At 31.8% G+C, this 20456-nt stretch overlaps 2 pseudogenes; both read left to right on the top strand.

Moving 5' to 3' along the window:
- Nucleotides 1-11060: 11060 nt before the first annotated feature.
- LOC113848329 lies at nucleotides 11061-12613 on the top strand (annotated as a pseudogene).
- Nucleotides 12614-17331: 4718 nt separating this feature from the next.
- LOC113847407 lies at nucleotides 17332-20456 on the top strand (annotated as a pseudogene).

The raw sequence follows: 20456 nt of genomic DNA, 5'->3' as shown, positions 1-20456 counted from the left end.
ACAAGCTCTCTTTTGGCATTTTTAACTAATCCTTTTACTTGAAGATGCCGCAAATAAAAAAGGTAGATCTGCCACTGGGCATAAAATGGTAAAAGATAGATTGAGTGAATCGAATTAGAAAGAAGATTGTATTGGAAGTATAACTAAATCTAGTAAACGTATACCTGCTTTAAATAGAAAATTAAAGTTTAAATCCTCAAATCACATTTGTACGTAATTTGGTGATTCCTACATTCGAAAAGCAAAAATTTAAAACAGAAAAATAAATAAACTAATAAAAAAGGTGGAATTTAAAACCTGCGCCGCCTCCTCAACTAAGAAAAACCTAGGGTTTTGAAAACCCTGACTGAAGCATATGAACGAATCATCATCCTCCACCACCAACTGAACCTATAGAACAAAATAAAGTACCCATAGGAAAAATTTTCATGCTAATTATGTCATTCTAATGAAGAGATCAAAGAACCTAATTCTGAATTCCAATTGCATTTCATGCATCTTAAAAGCATGCATGTGGCTGATTTATTAATAAATGTGTAACCATCATATTGCCCTGTTGGATGCTTCTCCAACATATACTTTGACACGTTAAAGAAACACCAGAGTAAAAGTACCTTCTGCCAAATATGCTCTCCTCAATTTATGGACCACACAAATTAATTTTGCTGTTGAGTTATAGTATAATCACGCTGAATTGTTGATCTAATAATGACATCAATAATTTAACTAACCAAAATAATTATGAATTGAGACAACTGTTTGGATCACGGGTAGGGCAAATGCCGCAAATCCAATCACTGCTTTAATGCCTAAAGTGATTATTTTATTTCTTTTGACTGCCTTTAATTCGTTTCACATACACTTACAAACATTCTTTGGTACACAAAAATGGAGAGTTTAGTCGTTCAATATATGCTCACTGAATGCAAAGTTAGAATCTAAGTTGTTTGTGATATAAAGAGCTTTTAATTACGCATTACTTGGATCACATAGTAATCATGCGGACGCCTAACATTATTACCTCTTGAATATTAATTAAATAAAGAGATACTTATATAACATGTTTCGAGGATTGCTAATTGGTCCGAAAGTATCATACAAAAAAGTAAATGAGTTCAAACTAATCAAATATTTTAGTGCATAAACACTCCGTTAGGAAAGAAAAAAACATTTCCAGTAAAGAATTTAATTATTACAAAAATATTTAAACGAAAATGGTTTCAAGAAGTGACCCAGCCTGATTTTTTTCCCCTTAATATTCTTGGCTGCTTTGTGGATTATTATCCATGAAGAGCAAGTGGTCATGCCATTTTTTTTTTCGCTAATAGTGGTCATGCCATTTTTCATCTATATGTTGGATATCTCTGTAATGTATAAATGATGACTCAGTTATTAGTAATTAGAAGTAAAAACATTTTATTAATTAAAATTTCATTACGTCAGAATAGAAATCTGAAAGTGGTTTCATTTTAAAGTAGAGAGCGTTTAGAATTGCTCTAAAATCTTGTACTATTTGATGTGTTATATTTAAGAGAGCGATTAAACAACCGCTCTCAAAAGTTAAGATTGGAGAGCGGTTCCGCGTGAAACCGCTCTCCAAAGTATAAATATAGACCGCAAATCTGAAATTTGAAATTGATTTCTTTTTGAGTTTTCTATTGTAAAGTAAAATTAATTTATTATTACGTTTAAATCAAAATTTGGAATTGATTTCTTTGTGAGTTTTCTGCATTTTTAACACAAATCAAAATTGAATTTTGAGTTTATACATTTGGTATTAATCAAACAATCCATGTCTGCATAAACCAAATAGAAAAAAAAAAGAACAAATTAGTAGGGTGATTTTTACGTTAATAGAGAGAAAAAAAAAGAAAAAAAAAGATGATTCACCGTTAACAAAGAGAAAAAAAAAGAGAGAAAACGAAGAAATACTTATAGATGTGAAAAAAAAATAATTTGTTAGCGCAAAAATATGAAGAGAGCAACAGAGAATGAAGAAGTACCAAATATAAAAAAAAAAACTAATTGTTAGCGCAGAGAAGATGAAGAGAGCATGATGAAGAGGTACCTACAGATATGGGAAAAAAATCAATTTGTTAGTGAGAGAAGACGAACAAAAGAGAGCATGCTAATAGAAAAGATGAAGAGAACATAAGAAAGTAGAGAAGACAAATAGAAGAGAACATGCTAACAGAAAAGATAAAGAGAACATAAGAGAGCAGAGAAGACGACGAACATAACTTACAATAAAAGAGACTAAATTTGTTAACTAAGAAGAAGAAATGCGTTGAGTATGTTTCATTTATAAACAACTTTAGAGACTCTTTATTAATCGCTCTCCAAGAATGACTTTAGAGAGCGATTAATAGAGAATCGCTCTCTAAATATATAGTTACAAAGTGATTTTTATTATTCACTGTCTAAGTTAACGTTCCAAAAACTCATTTCTGACGTAGTGTTTATTTATTATATATTGGTGATATATATAATAAATATTTCTTTGTTAAGTCTAATTTTTGTTTTCTTCTTGCTTTTATCTTGAATCTTTTAAAATTATATTCTTTTTATTTGATCTCTTTAAATAAATAAATAAAAATATATGAAATTTAGAGAGACTAAATAAAATAACAGACGAAAGATTGACAAATGCATCATTTTGTGATAACAGTTATTTACAGAGGATTCATTTGAAAAATTAAAATGAGAGATCAAATAAAAAGTGAGTTTTTAGACTAATTACACTAATTTTTTTTTGTCAAGTCTACATTTGTGTATTTCTTTTTCATTTTTTCCTATTCTAAAATTATAAATTTTTTTTAATTCGAGCTATATGTTGTTAGAAAGTTCATATCAAGAAACAATGAGCAACAAATGTTATTTTTGTCAGTATAAATTTAAAAAGTTATTGACCAAAGTAAGAACTCTTATTATTTAAGACTTAAGCTATTAGGTAATATATGATAATGGTCTAATGGATAAATTGTTGCAATGACTTGTAGAGAGTTAAGAGAAAGGAAAACAAGGAGATTAAGGGGCAGGAAACAATAACAAGAATAAAAATTTACATACATAATAATTTTCACAATGAGTACTCAAATAGTTGTTGATTATTATTCTACTATGATACTAGTTCTTTATGTCAATTCTAAATTTGTGTATTTCTTTCTCATCTTTTTGCACCATATATATATATATACACTACAAAAAAATCGCTTATTTGTGGCAGTTAAATTTTATGATTAGCGGCGGTTTTAACCGCCTTTAAATATTTTTCCGGCGGTTATGAAACCAACGTTAAAATTGGCAACGCAAAGTTAAATTTGTGGCGGTTTTAAACCGCCGCTAAAATTTTAAATTTGTCACGGTTATTTATTGGCGGTTCAAAACCGCCACTAAAATTTGAAATTGAAATTTTAGGCTGTGCGCGGCAGTGTTCTATTTTTGGCGGGGCAGTGCTTTATTTTTGGCTCCCACACTTTTTTTCGTTTTATCTTCTACTGAGTTTTTTCTTTTGCTATTTGGTTCACATTCCATTTATTTTTTAATATCACAACATATATATTATATAATTTATAGTGTAGAATCGTTGGAGAAGAGCCATTTTTGGAGGACGTGAAAATGATAGTAGAAGATTACTAAGGTTGTCACAATTAGAGAAAATATTTTGGCAGTGACAGCAGTGCGGCGGTGGCGGCAGTGGTGGCAGTGGAAAAGAGAATGGTGGAACTCATGAGGCTAAGGTGGAGATGAATGATAACTTTGAGTGAGTGATGAAGAATGGGGGAGGAGTGGTGTTTTATATACTGTTATCGTGAACTGATGCTAAATCCCACCTTTTTTGTAACGGTTCTGCAAAACAGCCGCTAAATACTGCATTTTTTGTGGCGATTCTGCAAAACCACCACTAAATACCGCCTATTTTGTGGCGGTTTTCCTATTTTGTGGCGGTTCTATAAAACCGCCGCTAAATTCCGCATTTTTTGTAACAGTTACACAAAACTACCGTTAAATCTTGTATTTTTTGCGGCAGTTACTAAAACCGACGTTAAATGTTATTTTCAAAATAATTTACTGGCGGTTATTGTTAACCGCCACTAAATAACGTATTTCTTGTAGTGATATATATATATATATGAATTTTGTTAGCTTCAACTTTTATGACTGAATTTAAGTATCCATAAATAAAAAAATTTCTATGAAAAAAATATGTAGTTATTGTATTAAAATTATAAAAATACAATAAATATTTATATTTTTAATAAAATTTTACTATTATTAGTTGTTTATCCTCAGTCCTACTTATATATATATATATATATATATATATATAGGACAGGATCTTCTTATAGTAATGTAGGTCTAAAAACTCTTACATTTGATCTGAACCTTTTATTTAACTTATATCTAATGAAATAATAAATTATAACTCAGTTGATGTAAGTTAAATAAAAGACTTTGATAAGAATTTTTAGACTTATATGAGTGTGAGAAAATCTTTTCCCTATATATATTGTTAAAAAGTTAATGTCACAAAAAAAAGAGTAATTTATGTATAGGCATGAATGAATCTTAAAGACATTGTTCTTAAATACAAATAATCTTTACAAATATTAATTTAATTTTTTCAAGAAAAATAAAATTTTTCATTGGTGAACTAATTAATTCATCAGTCAAACCCAGAATATCTAAAAGTAACAAAGTATGCAAAAGCTTAACTATGCTTAGCTAACTCTTTATCCACTTTGTTCCCTAAACTCTAGAATACTCCAAAGCACGGGTACGCCAAAACAGGGGACGTATTGGTACCGGGTACGTATCCGGTACCGATACTCGTTGGGTACGTACCCAGTACGTACCGAAAAATTTTTATTTTTTTTAAAAAGGTACATTGTGGGTACATATTGGGTACATTTCCAATACACATATCTATTTAAAAAATGTCAATTTTTTTTGTTATAATACTCTGTTTTTTGGTTTTTCCTTTTTATGTCTTTGTGCCCTAAATCTCAAACCCGAACGTCACTGGTGGAGACAACGCAAACTTCCTCTTTTCATCTCACACCTCATAGAACTTCACTTCCTTTCAACCCCACTTCTCATTTTCCCCAAAAAACCAATCTTTCTCTTCCTCCACACGTCACTTCCTTTCAGTGAGTCACACTTCTATTTTGGGCTTCTCTTTAATTTCTATTGCAACTTCAAAAAGTTTTGATTTTTGCTTCTTCTTCTATGTTTCTCCATTTGGGGGTGCATGCAATTGCTACTCTGTAGAATCAATGTGTGTTTGGAAACATGTTTGAAAAACAAACTTTAATTCAAAAGCTGGAAAGTCATATGCACTACACTTGCCCTATATGCCCCATCTCCGTAACTTAAAAGCTACAGTATGCAGCGTTGAAGTAAACATGGTTTCATTGTTAAGTAAACATGAATTCAAACACGCTGTTAGTCACTGAGTTTACTAGGTCTCTGGGGTTTAACGGGAATTGGTGGATCTGCACAAAGGAAAGTGACCATGTCACTATGCAAGTAATTGGGTTTCATGAATATTCTTAATTAGAAAAAAGTTAACAACTTGGGTCTGTTTTCTGTTTTCATGAATATTCTTGATTTAATTGCATTGTTATGTTCTGCAGTGTCTCTGGCTAGTAGACCAACTCAGTGAGCAAGCCAAGGAGGTGGCCAACTTTCATCTCTGGCTTCAGGCATGTATCCTTCCTTTTCAATTTCAGGTTCGATGTTGTATTTTAATTGACACCAATTTTAATTTTTATTCTGCTACAATTGTATTGTTGTTTTGATTTGGGCTTATGATAGATAGTTTTTTCTTATTAAATTTAATTTATTAATCATAACAATTTTTTTTAGGCATTTGATTTGGTAAAAAGTTTTATGCAATTTTTATTATTATTAAATTTACCTTTGGATGCTTATTGTATGATTGAATGGTTAGGTTGATTTGTCAAAATGTCTTCTTCACACCATTCCAGTAGTGGGTCTGCAAATGTCTCCCCTGTCTCTTCCATATCCAATATTAGTAAATTTGCTTCTGCAAGTGTTGAGGGTCATTGTCCTCTTTGGGCCTATGTGACAATTGTACAAAGTAAAAAAGATGGAGGAGGGAATGCTAGATGAAAATGCAATTATTGCAATGCAATTTACAATGGTTATTACTCTAGAGTTAAGAATCATTTGTTGAGGGAAAAGGGACGCGGTGCAGCAATTTGTATAGAAGTGTCAAATGAATGTATTGAAGAAATGAAACAAGTTGAGAGCATGACTGTTGAGAAAGCTAAACCTGTGCAAGTGCCTTTACCTACTGGAACAACAAGTTTGAATCCACCTGTGGATGGAAGCAAGAGAAGAAGAGGAGGACCATTGAAAAGGGCGTTTAACAATGAGGCTAGAGATCACTTGACTTGTGAAATTGCTAGAATGTTTTATTCAACCGGTTTGCCATTCAATATTGCTCGTAATCCATATTTTGTTAGTTCCTACACATTTGCTGCTAACACTCAAATCTCAGGTTTTCTTCCACCGGGTTACAATGCTATAAGAACTTCACTCTTGCAAAAGGAAAAGGCCAACATAGTAAAGTTACTCCAACCTATCAAAGACATTTGGCCAGAAAAAGGTGTGAGCATAATTAGTGATGGTTGGACTGATGTACAAAGAAGACCACTAATTAACTTCATGGTGGCATGTGATTTAGGTCCTATGTTTTTGAAAATAATTGATGGATCTGGTGAATACAAGGACAAGAATTATATATCAAACCTCATTCTATCTACCATTGATGAAGTTGGAGCACAAAATGTTATCCAAATAATCACAGATAATGCACCTGTTTGCAAAGCTGCTGGATCTATTGTGAAATCTGTGCATCATTACATTTTTTTGGACACCTTGTGTTTGTGCACACACTAAATCTTGCACTCAAAGGTATTTGTTCTCCAAAAAATACACCAGCTAATGAGGTTACTTATAATGAGTGTAGTTGGATCTCTCAATTTGCTGATGACACATACTTCATAAGAAATTTCATTATGAATCATTCTATGAGACTTGCCATGTTCAATCTGCATCAACCATTACCATGCTTAAAAGGTTGAGAACCCTTAAGCATGGTCTTCAAACTATGGTGATTAGTGAGCAACGGTCTCATTATAAAGAAGATGGTGTCCCAAGAGCTACCTTTGTGAAAGAAACAATTCTAAATGACAGCTTTTGGGATAAGATTGATTATATCTTGAGCTTCACAAACCCTATATATGAGATGCTTCGTTCTTGTGACACCGATGAACCAACTCTTCATTTGGTTTATGAAAAATGGGATGTCATGATCGAGCAAGTGAAATATGCAATATATTAACATGAGGGCAAGGAGTTAAATGAATATTCATCCTTTTATGAAGTGGTGTATAAAATTTTGATTGATAAGTGAACTAAAAGTAACACACCACTTCATTGCTTGGCTTATTCACTAAATCCTAGGTAAAGTTAATTAATTTGCATGTTTTAATTTATTTTACTTGTTGGGTTATAGTGAACTAACTTTAAGTTATTGATAGGTTTTATTATAGGCAATGGCTTGATGAAGCACCAAATCGAGTACCTCCAGACAAGGACAATGAGATTTGTATAGGGAGAAACAAATGTTTGATAAGCTACTTTTTGTATCCAAGGGAAAGATTAGAGGCAACTCAAGAGTTTGTTAAATTCTCAAGTGGTGGAGAAGAGATTGGTCAATTTGATTGTTTACAAGATAGGTGAAACTTGAAGCCAAAAGAATGGTGGGTCATGTATGGTGCTGCACTTCCTAAACTTCAAACCTTTGCTTTAAAGGTCCTTTCACAACCATCATCTTCTTCTTGTTGTAAGTAAAATTGGAGTACATATTCTTTCATTCATTCCATGAAAAGAAATAGGCTCAACCCTAAGAGTGCTGAAGATTTAGTTTTTATACATACAAATCTCCGATTGCTCTCAATAAAAAGTAAGAATTATTATGAGGGTGAGGCCAAAATGTGAGATATTGGTGGTGATGAGTGGGATCCATTTACAGGAGCTGGTTTTCTTGAAGTTGCTACTCTTTCCCTTAATGAACCAGATTTGGAGGCAGTGCTTTTTACTGATAATGGAGAAGGGAATGATAAGATTGACACTATTAGAATATGAATATTTAGCCTTTTTGTTGTTAATTGTAGAACAATTTATAAATTTGTGTTTTTATTGGAATCTTATTTGTTGAACAATATAATTCACTTTATGTTATATCATTTTGAATGGATTGTTAGATAATTTTATGCTATTTAATTATGTTTATATTAAATTTTATTTATTTATTTATATTATACATAGACGTACCCGTATCCTAGTTTTAAAAAAATTAGCATTTCCTGTACCATACCTGGTACCGGTATCATACCCGTATCCATGCAAACTAATAGAATAGAAAGGATAGCACAATCAAAAAAGTATTTATTGTCATTCATTTCTAATAACTTTTTCTCTTATTTTCCTAAAATGACCTTTCTATTTATTCTCATCATGTATTAATTAGTTAACACGTGAGTTTTTAGTTAAGGGGGAGGTTCGTTTTAAACCGTAGGAGGAGTAGAAGGCACAAGAAAATTAGGGAACAAATTGAATGTATAATCTGTACACTTATAATTAATGTGCTGCAACTTAATTAATGAAGCTAACTTTAGGGAATTAACACAACATTTTAATACAAAGTTGAAACACCTAAGGTTAAAAAATGCAATTAATTCAGCTGAATTGAAATTCAAACTTTGAGTAGGCAAGCAATTATTGGAAGAGCTTCTGCATAGTAAATATGCTTAAATAGATTATTTTATGGTGTTTGCCTCTATGTATTTTAGGCGGCATCACATGCTCCTCTTAGCTGAACCAAAAATAATTCTGTAATTATTAATAATAAATTTAATGAATTATTAGATACAATAGATTTTATATTTTTATATATTTACATTTAAAAATATTATAAAAATTTAATTGCAAATTATAAACACTAAATTAATTTTATTTTAGTAAGACAATATCAAGTCTTTCTTCTTCATCAACCTACCAATTTTTCTTGTGCTCCATAGTTACCTATTTACTCCCATGTCCAATCCTGGTTTCCTTAATACCCAATTACCCATTACATAAACACAAATAGGCTTTGTTCATCCTCCTTAATTAGTATCTTCGGTGTCTCCTACTTCCTTGTTCAATTCACCCTCTCCTACCTCCACTATGTTTTACTCTTGCTTCTTCATCTTCATTGCTCATAACTGCTGTCATGATGTCATTTCTAAACTCTATCAAAATTGGATGTCACCTTAAAGTCATAGTAACTTATGAAGTCAATTTCGTTGAGAGTCACTAGGTGAAAAGGCTCGTTGCAAGAGGAAACAATATAATTGTGGTTGATTATTGTTGTTGTTGGTGCTATGGTAATTGATGGAGCCATTTTGTTAAGGTTGCAATGCCAAATTTGAGTCATTCGTTGCAAAAATAAAAAAATAAAAAATTACAACAGTGTGACGAAAATTTAAGAACTATGAGTGATAACTTGTTCTAATTTATGATTTGCAATGCATGGTAAGGTAGGGGGCACTAGACTTATGACAGTGACAAATTAAGATCGAAACCGTGGCTGCAACTTACTTTGATGTAATATAGCGAGAACTAGCGACAACAAACAGAAACATTTACTTTCAATATTTTAAGAATTAAAAAATAAATATTTAACAAATCCCTAAATATAAAATTAACTATATTTCAATCGTGACCCATACATAACACACGTGAGACGATTTTTATATACTTTCTCCACTTAGCAGACACGGTGAATTTTAGCTTAATTATTTTATTAGGGGTAGTAAATTAGATTCGACGACAAATGGATTTAATTACCTGTATAATTAACATATTTTTAGTAGGGCCATTGAGGTGGAATGGAGATTCAAACCTCGTTAACTCCTACAATTTGTTAAATTTAAGTTGTGGTCTAAAATTGATTTTATTAATCTTTTCTTAAATTTTTATAATTAATTTTTTTATAAAATATTATAAAAATTTACTAAAATTGTTTTCAATTACATTTCTCATATTTAAGTATGATTTCATTTTTGTAAAAATGTTTTTCCCGCCTAAGTTTAAGTACTATTTTTAATTTAATTTTAATATGTTATCGGTGAAAAATTTTGTAGTGCCAATAAATTAAAATACAGACAGATATAATTTTCAAATTAATTACTATAAAATTAATTTTTAATTGAAATATAAAATAATAAAACTATCATTATATTTTAATTTAACATATTTATTTTATTTTTTAATGAGTTAACTCGCTAATTCAGCATATAATCGGATAGGTTGTTGCGACCCAAAATTTAGTAGGTGAAACAAGTTACGTTATTTTTTTCATTTCTAAATTTTACCATATTTTATATTAGAACATTAAAGTTGTAGTGTATGTTTTATAATAATTTATATATTATATATGATGAAAATATAATATAAATACCTTTGACTCCATGTGAACCAGTCAAATTTCAGGCTGAAATAAATTTAACAAAATTAAATTCAAGGTAGAAATTTTAAATCTAATATAAATTATATATAGAATGAGAAATATTAACAATATCTTCTTTAGTACACTCTTCGGATATATTCTTAGTTATTTGTTAAATTCAATTGAAACTTGTAAAAATTATCTGTATTTTACTTTTTGCACCCAAATTTAATTATTATTTTTTATATTTTATAATTTTTAATAAATTTTAGTTAATGATTAAGAAAGAATACATTCCTAACACTCTTCTCAAATTGCTTGGGTCAGCGTATCGAACTTGGCCTTTCTAACAACCTTACGTTTTTTTTCATCAAGAAATCTCCAACATAATAGAAACCCATATTAGGTTTCTGCAACTCTTGGGCTACAAGCCCAATACATATTGGGCAGAGTCCAACATAACAGGCCCGCTGTTATCGTTGCCACGTTTACCTTGTAGCTTCTTCCTCCACCTTCTTCTTCCTCGTCTTCTTCTTTTCTTACTCTGAAAATTAAAGATGCCGCCATTAGCGTATCTGCAACTTCGGAGGCTCTTACTCCGATCCTTCTGTCCTAGTTGCTTATCATTAATATCATCCTCTCCGATTCAGCCCCCTCCTTCGTTTCCCCAACAACGCTCTTCCACTCCCTCACCCCACTTCCAATCCCCAACCCTCTTCATTTCCTCTTCACTCTTCACAACCAGACATTTCTCCTCCGAACCCGCAACCCCAACCCAGAAGACCCGGATCCGATTGCCCAATCGCTCTCCCCGTAGCTTCTCAAAGACCCAGATTCGAATCCTCTCTCAATCTCGCAGCGCCTCCATCTCAGCTTCTCCCACATCACCCTAACGCCCACTTCGATTCTCCAAATCCTAAACCTCTCTCCCGAAGCTGGCCGCACCGTACTTTGGTTACACCAATGGCTCGCTTCCAACCCCAAATTTTGCCACACCGACGACATACTCTCCTATTTCGTCGACTACTTCGGCCGCAGCAAGGACTTTAAGGCCACGCACGACATCCTCGCCGGCCCCAAAACCCTAGCCTCGGCGATCGACCGGCTCGTCCGCGTGGGTCGGCCCAACTAGGCGGTTCAATTCTTCGAGCGAATGGAGAGGGATTATGGCTTCAAGCGCGATCGCGGTTCACTGAAGGTGGTTGTGGAGAAGCTATGTTCTAGGGGTTTCGCAAGTCACGCAGAGAAGATGGTGAAGGAGTTTTTTCCAAACGAAGCCACGTGTGATTTGTTGATCAAGGGTTGGTGCGTCTATGGAAACTCGATGAAGCTCGAAGGCTCGCTAGGGAGATGTATCGTGGAGGTTTAGAGATTGGGGTTGGGGCTTACAAAGCAATGCTTGATTGCGTGTGTAAGCTTTGTCTCGAGAAGGATCCCTTTCGGCTTCATTCGGAGGCGGAGAAGGTGCTTGTGGAGATCCAGTATCGTGGGGTTCCGAGAAATGCGGAGACATTTAATATTTTTTATATCCAATTTTTTTAAGATTAGGAAGACTGAGGATGCTTTAGGGTTGTTTCATAGGATGGGGGAATGGGGGTGCTATCCTAATGAGACTTCTTTTGTTGTTTTGATCAAGAGTTTGTATCAGGCTGCTAGGTTGGAAGAAGGGGATGAAATGGTGATAGGATGAAATCTGCTGGCTATGGTAGGTTTCTTGATAAAATGCCTTATTGTCAATTTCTGAAGATTTTGTCTGGAATTGAGAGGGTTGATCATGCTTTGAGGGTGTTTGGGATGATGAAGGTTGATGGGTGTGAGCCTGGGGTCTTAACCTATGATTTGTTGATGGGGATATTGGGTGCTCATAATCGTGTTGACAAGGCTAATGCTTTGTTCAATGAAGCTCGGAATAGAGTATTGCCTGTGATGCTTAAAGAGTATGCCGTAGATCCACGGTATTTAAAGAAGAAGAAGAAGACCAAGGTTATTAAGGGTGAGAAGAAGAGGGAAACCTTGCCCGAGAAAATGGCTAGGAAAAGAAGACCCCTCAAACAGATTCGGTTGAGTTTTGTGAAGAAGCCTAAATGAGCGATGGGTCGATGATCTTTTTTCTTGTACTTGAAAGGTTTTGGAATATATTTCCTTATTTAATTATTGTTTTTCTTTGTCTAATTGTTAGTCATGCATATTCAGAAATAAATTTTTGTTATGGAAACGGTATGCCCATTAGTTTGATCCTCTCCTCTTTGTTAGAAGTGGCTTGTGCATGCATTTTCTGATGAATACGTTTTAAAAATGAGGTAAGGGATGGGATGGGCTTGTGTCCTGTTCAAATATACACTATCCAGCGGAATTGAGAGGTTTGATCATGCTTTGATTCATCTATGACACTGGGAAAAGGAGAAAAACTGATACATGCTTGATTGTATTAGATAGTGTATTGTAACTCGACATTCTTTTGTTTTTTGATCAATTTCCTAATGTTGACCCTTGGTGTGTGGTTTAAACGGGCCAAGTTCATGGCTTAATATCCTCCCAGTTCATTAGTCTCTCTTTCTTGGCTTTCAACTCTGCATCTCTGTACTTTTATGGTGAAAACAGGGGCCGTGTGAAACAAATAAAGATAATGGATCCTGGCTATAAAATTTACAACATGATAACTTATACAGCAGTTAAGTTATTACAAGAAATTTTAGAGTAAGGTGAAAACATCTTCTATGTTTTCCTCTATAATCAACGTTTTTGTATGCTCAAGTCTCGTCCTGACCTATCTGTGTCATGAAATGAAAGTATCTGTACATTGGCTGAAGCCCACTTAGCTACCTTTGCTCTGCTGAATGGCATTCTAAAAAGTTAAAAGCCAACAGCAAATAGTTTAAAGAATACTTACAATGGAAGGTTTTCATGAGCAAATGTTATTAATGTAATTTTACTATGATTTTTATTGTATATTTTTAGGAGACTTGTTAGCATGATCCATTATACGAGCTGAATAAAAATCGTTGCTTATTTAATCTTTGAATAACCTTTCACGACGTTTAATAATATCGATCACAAAACTCAATCATTGCTGAAATTTTTGAAAGGATTTGAGTAATTGACGTTTATACCTAGAAATAGCCCCATACACATGATCAACTTGCCTGGACCTGAAGTATGAAACTATAGTATAATTTTGAGCAACCAGAACTTAGTCAATCACAATACAAAAGTGTTGTGTGGATAAAAATTTCATATAAATATTTAGCGATTTCTGTATAATTGGCATGAGTCATATAATTCAAATCACCAAAGCTTTGTCAATCACAATACTACGACGGAGTTGTAAGGAGAATCTTTCATAAGAAATTTTAACAATTTCTGGATAGTTGGCTCAATAATAAGTTAAAAAAAAAGAGAGGGATAATTGACCGAAACAAAAATGGCGGTAGTTACTGAACATTTGATACCAAAAAAGAGCAACTCTTACACTCCTATCTAAAAATATGTTTTTGACTAAAAAGAAATAATAACGAATGTGAACGTAACGTGTCACGTAACAATTTTATTTTATTAATCACTCCAATTATAAGATGGGACTAGTGTCTTCTCCAAAAAATATTAATTATTTGTTAATTTTTGTAATTATTTTTCGTTACAAAACATAATGGAAATTTTATGTGATTGTTATAGTAAGTTTGATTGAGCTTATTTTTAAAAAAAAAATTATTTATTTTTATTATTTTATAACAAGTTTTCTTAAAAGATAAACATTATTCCTTTAAATTTGAACCGTATCAAAATGCTATGTGGTGTATAGTTTTGGTCAATAACAAAATTATCGCAACAAATTATTTTCATCAAAACAATGGCTTTATCTGTTGATGATTTTTACATCATCCTAATATATTTTTTCATTGAGGTATACCATTATTTTTCCGTGTTAGTGAATTAAAGTCCATAATTAATTAACTCTGCAGCAAAAGTGATTCTTATGACTTAACTCTTCAGCAAAGTTTCTCTTAAGTGGTAGATGCTTTAAATGAACAAAGAAATATATTTGTAATTGGCCCACAAGTAGTCGAAATGGGAACTCACATGATAATGGCACTAATTAATTATGGTCCTCGTACAAGTACCTTAAAAATATTTTTTAGAGAATTTAAAATAAAAATGTTTCTATAAAAATTGTTTGTCAACATGTTTTTATCATATTTTCTAATATAATTTTGGTGCAATTTTTAATAATTTTATTTATTAAATTCTTAATTAATATTTTTCAGCACTTGTTCACACATCCTTCTAAATTTTTAAGCTGAAGCATCAAGTTTAAAATCCCACTCTCCAGCCAAAAATCAATCTATAATTTTTTTTTAAAAAAAGGGAATTAATTATTTTGCTTTTAAGCAGTGGTGTATAAAAAGAGAAGCAAGGCTGAGGAAAACAATAATTAAACGTAAACGTAAGGCCGAAGAAGTGTAGCAACGAGAAAGGTGATTTTGTACTAATTAAGAGTAATCATAAGCTCAAGTGGGCTCTTGAAATTCAATTCACCCTAAAATAAAAATATTTAACTTTACTCAAAGTTAAATAAAGTTAAATTAATGTGATAAAATCATTATCAATATGATAAATAATTTTTGTTTAGGGTTTATTTGACAATATAGTAAATTAAAAGTTACAAATTTGCTGAAAATTAGAAATTTAATTTAGTTAAAAACTTAACAATTAAATTTGTTAAATTAAAAATTTATAAAATTAGTCATTGCATTGCATTAGTTAATAAATATAAATCAGTATAAATAATGTAATGTTTAAAATAAATCTTATGATATTAAAATTTTCAAAATGATAAAATAATTAAAATGAATATTTAGCATTCTTTTAATTATAGCTTAATATGCTATATCTCTAATTACCTGTGATTTATTATTTATTTTATAGAGGTAAATAAACAGATAGAGCAGGTAAAATGGTGGGTCAGCCAATTAAGCCCACTAAAACATACTTTAAATTTTAAGCTTAATTAGGTTTGAGCTTATATTTTAATATCTAAATAAAGAAAAATGTTTTGGTCACATTCTAATAAAGTTGAAAATTCAAATGAATGGGTAATATGCTTTATTACCTTTATAGATAAATAAATAAATAAATAAAGAGATAGTTTATTAAAATATTAAAAATAATAAAATATATAAAATTATAACTTCTCAGTAGCATGTAAACAAGTTTAAAAATTTATTTACTAAATACTTTTAGTTTACTCAAAAAACCTAAGAAATTAATTAAATAAACTAGCTAAAACAACTTGACTAGCAAAATTTTAAAGTTGTTGATTTATCTTAGTTGGATTTCTTCTCTTTTAATTTTATTTTGTATTTTATTAATAATATTTTAAAAATTATGAAATGTGAAAAATATATTTATTCTCTTTTACTTTTTTACAGATATTTTGAAAATAAAGTATATATAAAGCGGTGATTAAATTATTTAAAAGTAATCGTTGATAATAATTCATCTATTCAATAACTTTTTATAAATATTATATTTTATTAAGTTAGTCATTTATTCAGGTTGATTATGTGTATTATATTTTACATAAATTAAATATTTATAAATATAAAATTTCATAATTAATATTTATTTATATTAAAAAAATATATTAATATAAACTTGTCTAATAAATTTTTAATTTATTTTATTACAAAGACTTACAAGTCCAATAAAAAAATTGTTATTTTTACAAATTGAATTTATTTTTAAAAAACAATTTAATTGTTGAATTAGAGAAATTAATATTTATAAAAAATTGGAGTTATGCAAAATGACTTTTTCAAAGTTATTATTGGATTAACTTGATCTCTGCTTAATAGTACAAATATAATAATTCAACTAAATTTTGATCAAATTAATTTATTTTTTAATTGAAAAAAACAGTAAAAATCCATTTAACCCAACTCAATTTTATTAATTGTTTTTAAGGTTTGTTTTCTTACCAAACTCGCCCGTCCTAACGTTTTACCAAACTGAGAAATATATCCTAATTCTATCCAAAATCATATACAATTTGTCTATAAAATTTATTAAGATAAATTAAAAATAAAATTTTAAATGACTTATATTAAAAGCATTAAAAAATTAAAATTTATAAAAATTATAAATTATTTTTAAACTCTTTCATAGATTTGGAGGAATTCGGACAAAACATGGAAACAGACGCGGCAAACATCCCTCAGACCGACCAAGATACAGTGGGGGGAGCTTTGTTGTGTTCCTTTCACTTCACGTGCTCCTTCTTTCTTTTTATGTTTCATTCTTCCAATATTGGCCCTCTCCAATTTAAAATAATTAGGTAAACTCAAGCCAAGAATTAAAAAGGAGTTTCCAAATTATATAATATTAGCTTATGTTAATGTCACTATCAAACATTGCATTCTATTAAAGTTAAATATATAATGTTGTCTGCACATTGCATTCATTACGTTTCCCAGTAAAGTTGGTACTCAGAATTCAGAAAAATACGAAGGGTGATTAAGAGTATATGAGATATGTAAAAAAAAATTAAAAATTATGTACACGTTGCATTTCTCTTACATATAATAACTATATACAGCTAACAATAACTCAGTCAAATTACAAGGGTATCATTGATATTTGGCAAGGTAAAATGTCTTTCAGATATAAGAGTCATTATTGCAGCGACTTATGTAAAGTCTGTTTTATTATATAGTTTGAGTTAAACTTAAAATCAAAACCTGAACTTTGTCCGTGGTGGTGCCTATCTTGGATTCTTGCAACATTCTCAGAGAAAATCTCTGCAGTAAGAAATGGAATCTCTCTGGTTATCAACCACTGGATCTGCTGTTCCCCGTGGTGGTTTCTTGGCCATCTTGCTCTTGTTAATGCTGTCTTGCACTACATTCACTTCTACGGGTACTGTTTTTTCGTAGTTTACTGCTAATGTTCTTACAATAGAGTTGTCGTGGAGATTCAGGGGCATTCATATTTTTTAACTGATTGTACAAAAAGGGGCAAAAGCAAACGGTTAAACTTGTTTTTTTGGGGACTTTTTGAGATTTTGTCAACATTTTTTCAGTATATTTTGATTTTTCGATTCTGGGTCATGGAGTGAAATCTTTTTTATTTTCTTCAGAGTTTCCTAGAGATTTGTACAGATACTCTTTTTGATTGCTGAAGCTGATACTTGTATAATTTGTTTTTCAATGGTTAAATGCTTACCATGTTGAGTGTTGTTGTCTACTATTTCTTTTGGTAGAACTACAAACATAAACCCAGTTATTTTTAAAAAAAAAATTAATGTTCTTTTAGTGATTACATGTGGATGTGACACCATAAATGTCTTTTTCAACATCTTTGAGGGAAGGGGGAAAAAATGAAAAAAGCCAAAGTTCCTGTTTGTTTCTTTCCTAACTGAAGCAAGTGTGATGTTGATCTTTAAAATTGTTAGCTTTAAGTATACTTGCTGAAAGTTTGAGTCTTCAACTCTTCCTGGTTGTTCATATACAGAAGCCTATGATGCACTTGATCCAACTGGCAATATAACAATCAAATGGGATATCATAAGCTGGACTCCAGATGGCTATATTGTAAGTGATCACTACTTTCTTAATGCGAGAAAGCGCATGTAAAGGCATTATATTATGTGTTTTGACCTTTAACCTGAAAAGTATTATGGAATCAGAAAAAAAAAAAAAAAAAAAAAAAAAAAAAACACTATATAGGACTAGACTTCTATTTATGCTTGATGGATCTTGTACAATCTATATTTCAGCAGGACCTAAAGGGTGTCTTAAATTTCAATATGGTTAATTTGTTAATATTTTTTGACACATTGTAATTTAACTAATGGAACAAGACAGCGAATGTCTATAGGTTTTGCCTACTCTTGTTTTTTACCTTTCCTGCTTTCCTGTTTCTTTAACAGTGTGAATCCTTCTTGCTTGCGCAGGCTGTTGTAACAATGTACAACTTTCAACAGTATCGCCATATTCAGGCTCCTGGGTGGACATTAGGATGGACATGGGCGAAGAAGGAAGTAATTTGGAACATGATGGGAGGCCAAACCACAGAGCAAGGGGACTGTTCAAGGTTCAAAGGGAACATCCCGCATTGTTGTAAGAAGGAACCTACAGTGGTAGATTTACTGCCCGGAACTCCTTACAACCAGCAGATTGCAAACTGTTGCAAAGGGGGAGTCCTAAACTCTTGGGCTCAGGACCCAGACACTGCAGTAAGTTCATTTCAAGTTAGTGTTGGTTCAGCAGGAACAACTAACAAAACAGTTAAACTGCCAAAAAATTTTACCCTGAAAGCACCTGGGCCTGGTTATACTTGTGGCCCTGCAAAGATTGTGAAACCAACAAAATTTATTACCAATGACAAGAGGAGAACCACCCAGGCCTTGAGTAAGTTACTTGCAAAATTTGTTGACTTGGAATTTTATATATATGTTCATCTTTCTTAAACTTCTTTAGAAAAAACTTGTAATTCTAGTGTAAGATATGTTACATGTTAGAAACTTGATGTCTTACAAAATTGAAGTGACTTTTGTATATGATTATTTGTGTAGTTATACGAGTTCAATCTTTCCCATATTCAGTACTTGCATGTTTCTTATAGAAACAGAGAGTGAATAGACTAGTTTTATTGAATTATCAACAAGAGAACTCTTCTAGTTACTGATGACAGAGAGAAATCAGCATACAGAGAGCTGTCACACAGTATATAGGTTACAAAGAGCTTAAAATAAAACTCACCTTGTACCTTGAGAGGTTTGGTTCCTTTACCTTGAAACTTGAGGGCTATCACACACATCCAACACTTGCCTTGTTCCTTGAGGGACTTAGTTCCCTCTCAACTCTCCAGGCATATATCATGATTGGGTTGCAATTAGTTTCTTTCCAATTTGTTGCAATAGCAATATTTACTTTCGTTGATGAGATAGAATTATTAGCTTTTCATCAAACAAATAGTAAGTTGTGAAGTAACTAGAAATAATTATTTATGCGTTATCCGTTGTTCAGAAAAATTATTCCCATGCAACAAGTTTCTAGTTTTTCAGATTTTTTTAGCTTAATCTGCATATCTTTTTGGCAGTGACCTGGAATGTTACTTGCACATATTCTCAGTTTCTGGCTCAGAAGACCCCAACTTGCTGTGTTTCTCTCTCATCCTTCTATAACAGTACCATAGTAAACTGCCCTACCTGCACCTGTGGTTGCCAAAACAAAACAGAACCTGGCAGTTGTGTAGAGTAAGTCCTTAATTATCTTTATATATATATATATTTGAAACTGTTTTCTGATAATTTTTTTTTCTGAAATTCTCTTACAGTCCTGATTCTCCACATTTAGTTTCAGTAGTGTCACCACCAGGCAAAGCTATAAATACACCTCTAGTCCGGTGTACCAGCCATATGTGTCCTATCCGAGTGCATTGGCATGTGAAACTCCAGTATAAAGAGTACTGGAGGGTGAAGATCACAATCACTAATTTCAATTACAGAATGAACTATACACAATGGAACCTTGTTGTGCAGCACCCAAATTTTGATAATCTAACTCAAGTTTTCAGTTTTAATTACAAGTCACTAACACCTTATGTGGGCTTAAGTAAGTTCTATATCTTACACTATCATAGTCCTCGATGAACTTCTGAAGAAAATATTCCAATTCTTATACAATTGTTCTGGGATCTGGTTTTTCAGATGATACTGGTATGCTGTGGGGAGTAAAGTTCTATAATGATTTACTTACTTCAGCTGGACCCCTTGGGAATGTGCAGTCTGAGCTTTTATTTCGAAAGGACAAATCAAGCTTCACATTTGATAAGGGATGGGCTTTCCCACGAAGAATTTATTTCAATGGAGATAACTGTGTAATGCCACCTCCAGATGCCTACCCATGGCTGCCAAATGCAAGTTCAAAACTAG

This window comes from Abrus precatorius, unplaced genomic scaffold (assembly GCF_003935025.1).
Source record: "Abrus precatorius isolate BTA unplaced genomic scaffold, Abrus_2018 Scaffold8, whole genome shotgun sequence".
Lineage (NCBI taxonomy): Eukaryota > Viridiplantae > Streptophyta > Magnoliopsida > Fabales > Fabaceae > Abrus > Abrus precatorius.
The sequence above is the reverse complement of the archived record's forward strand: the minus strand, read 5'-3'. Positions and strand labels throughout refer to the sequence as shown.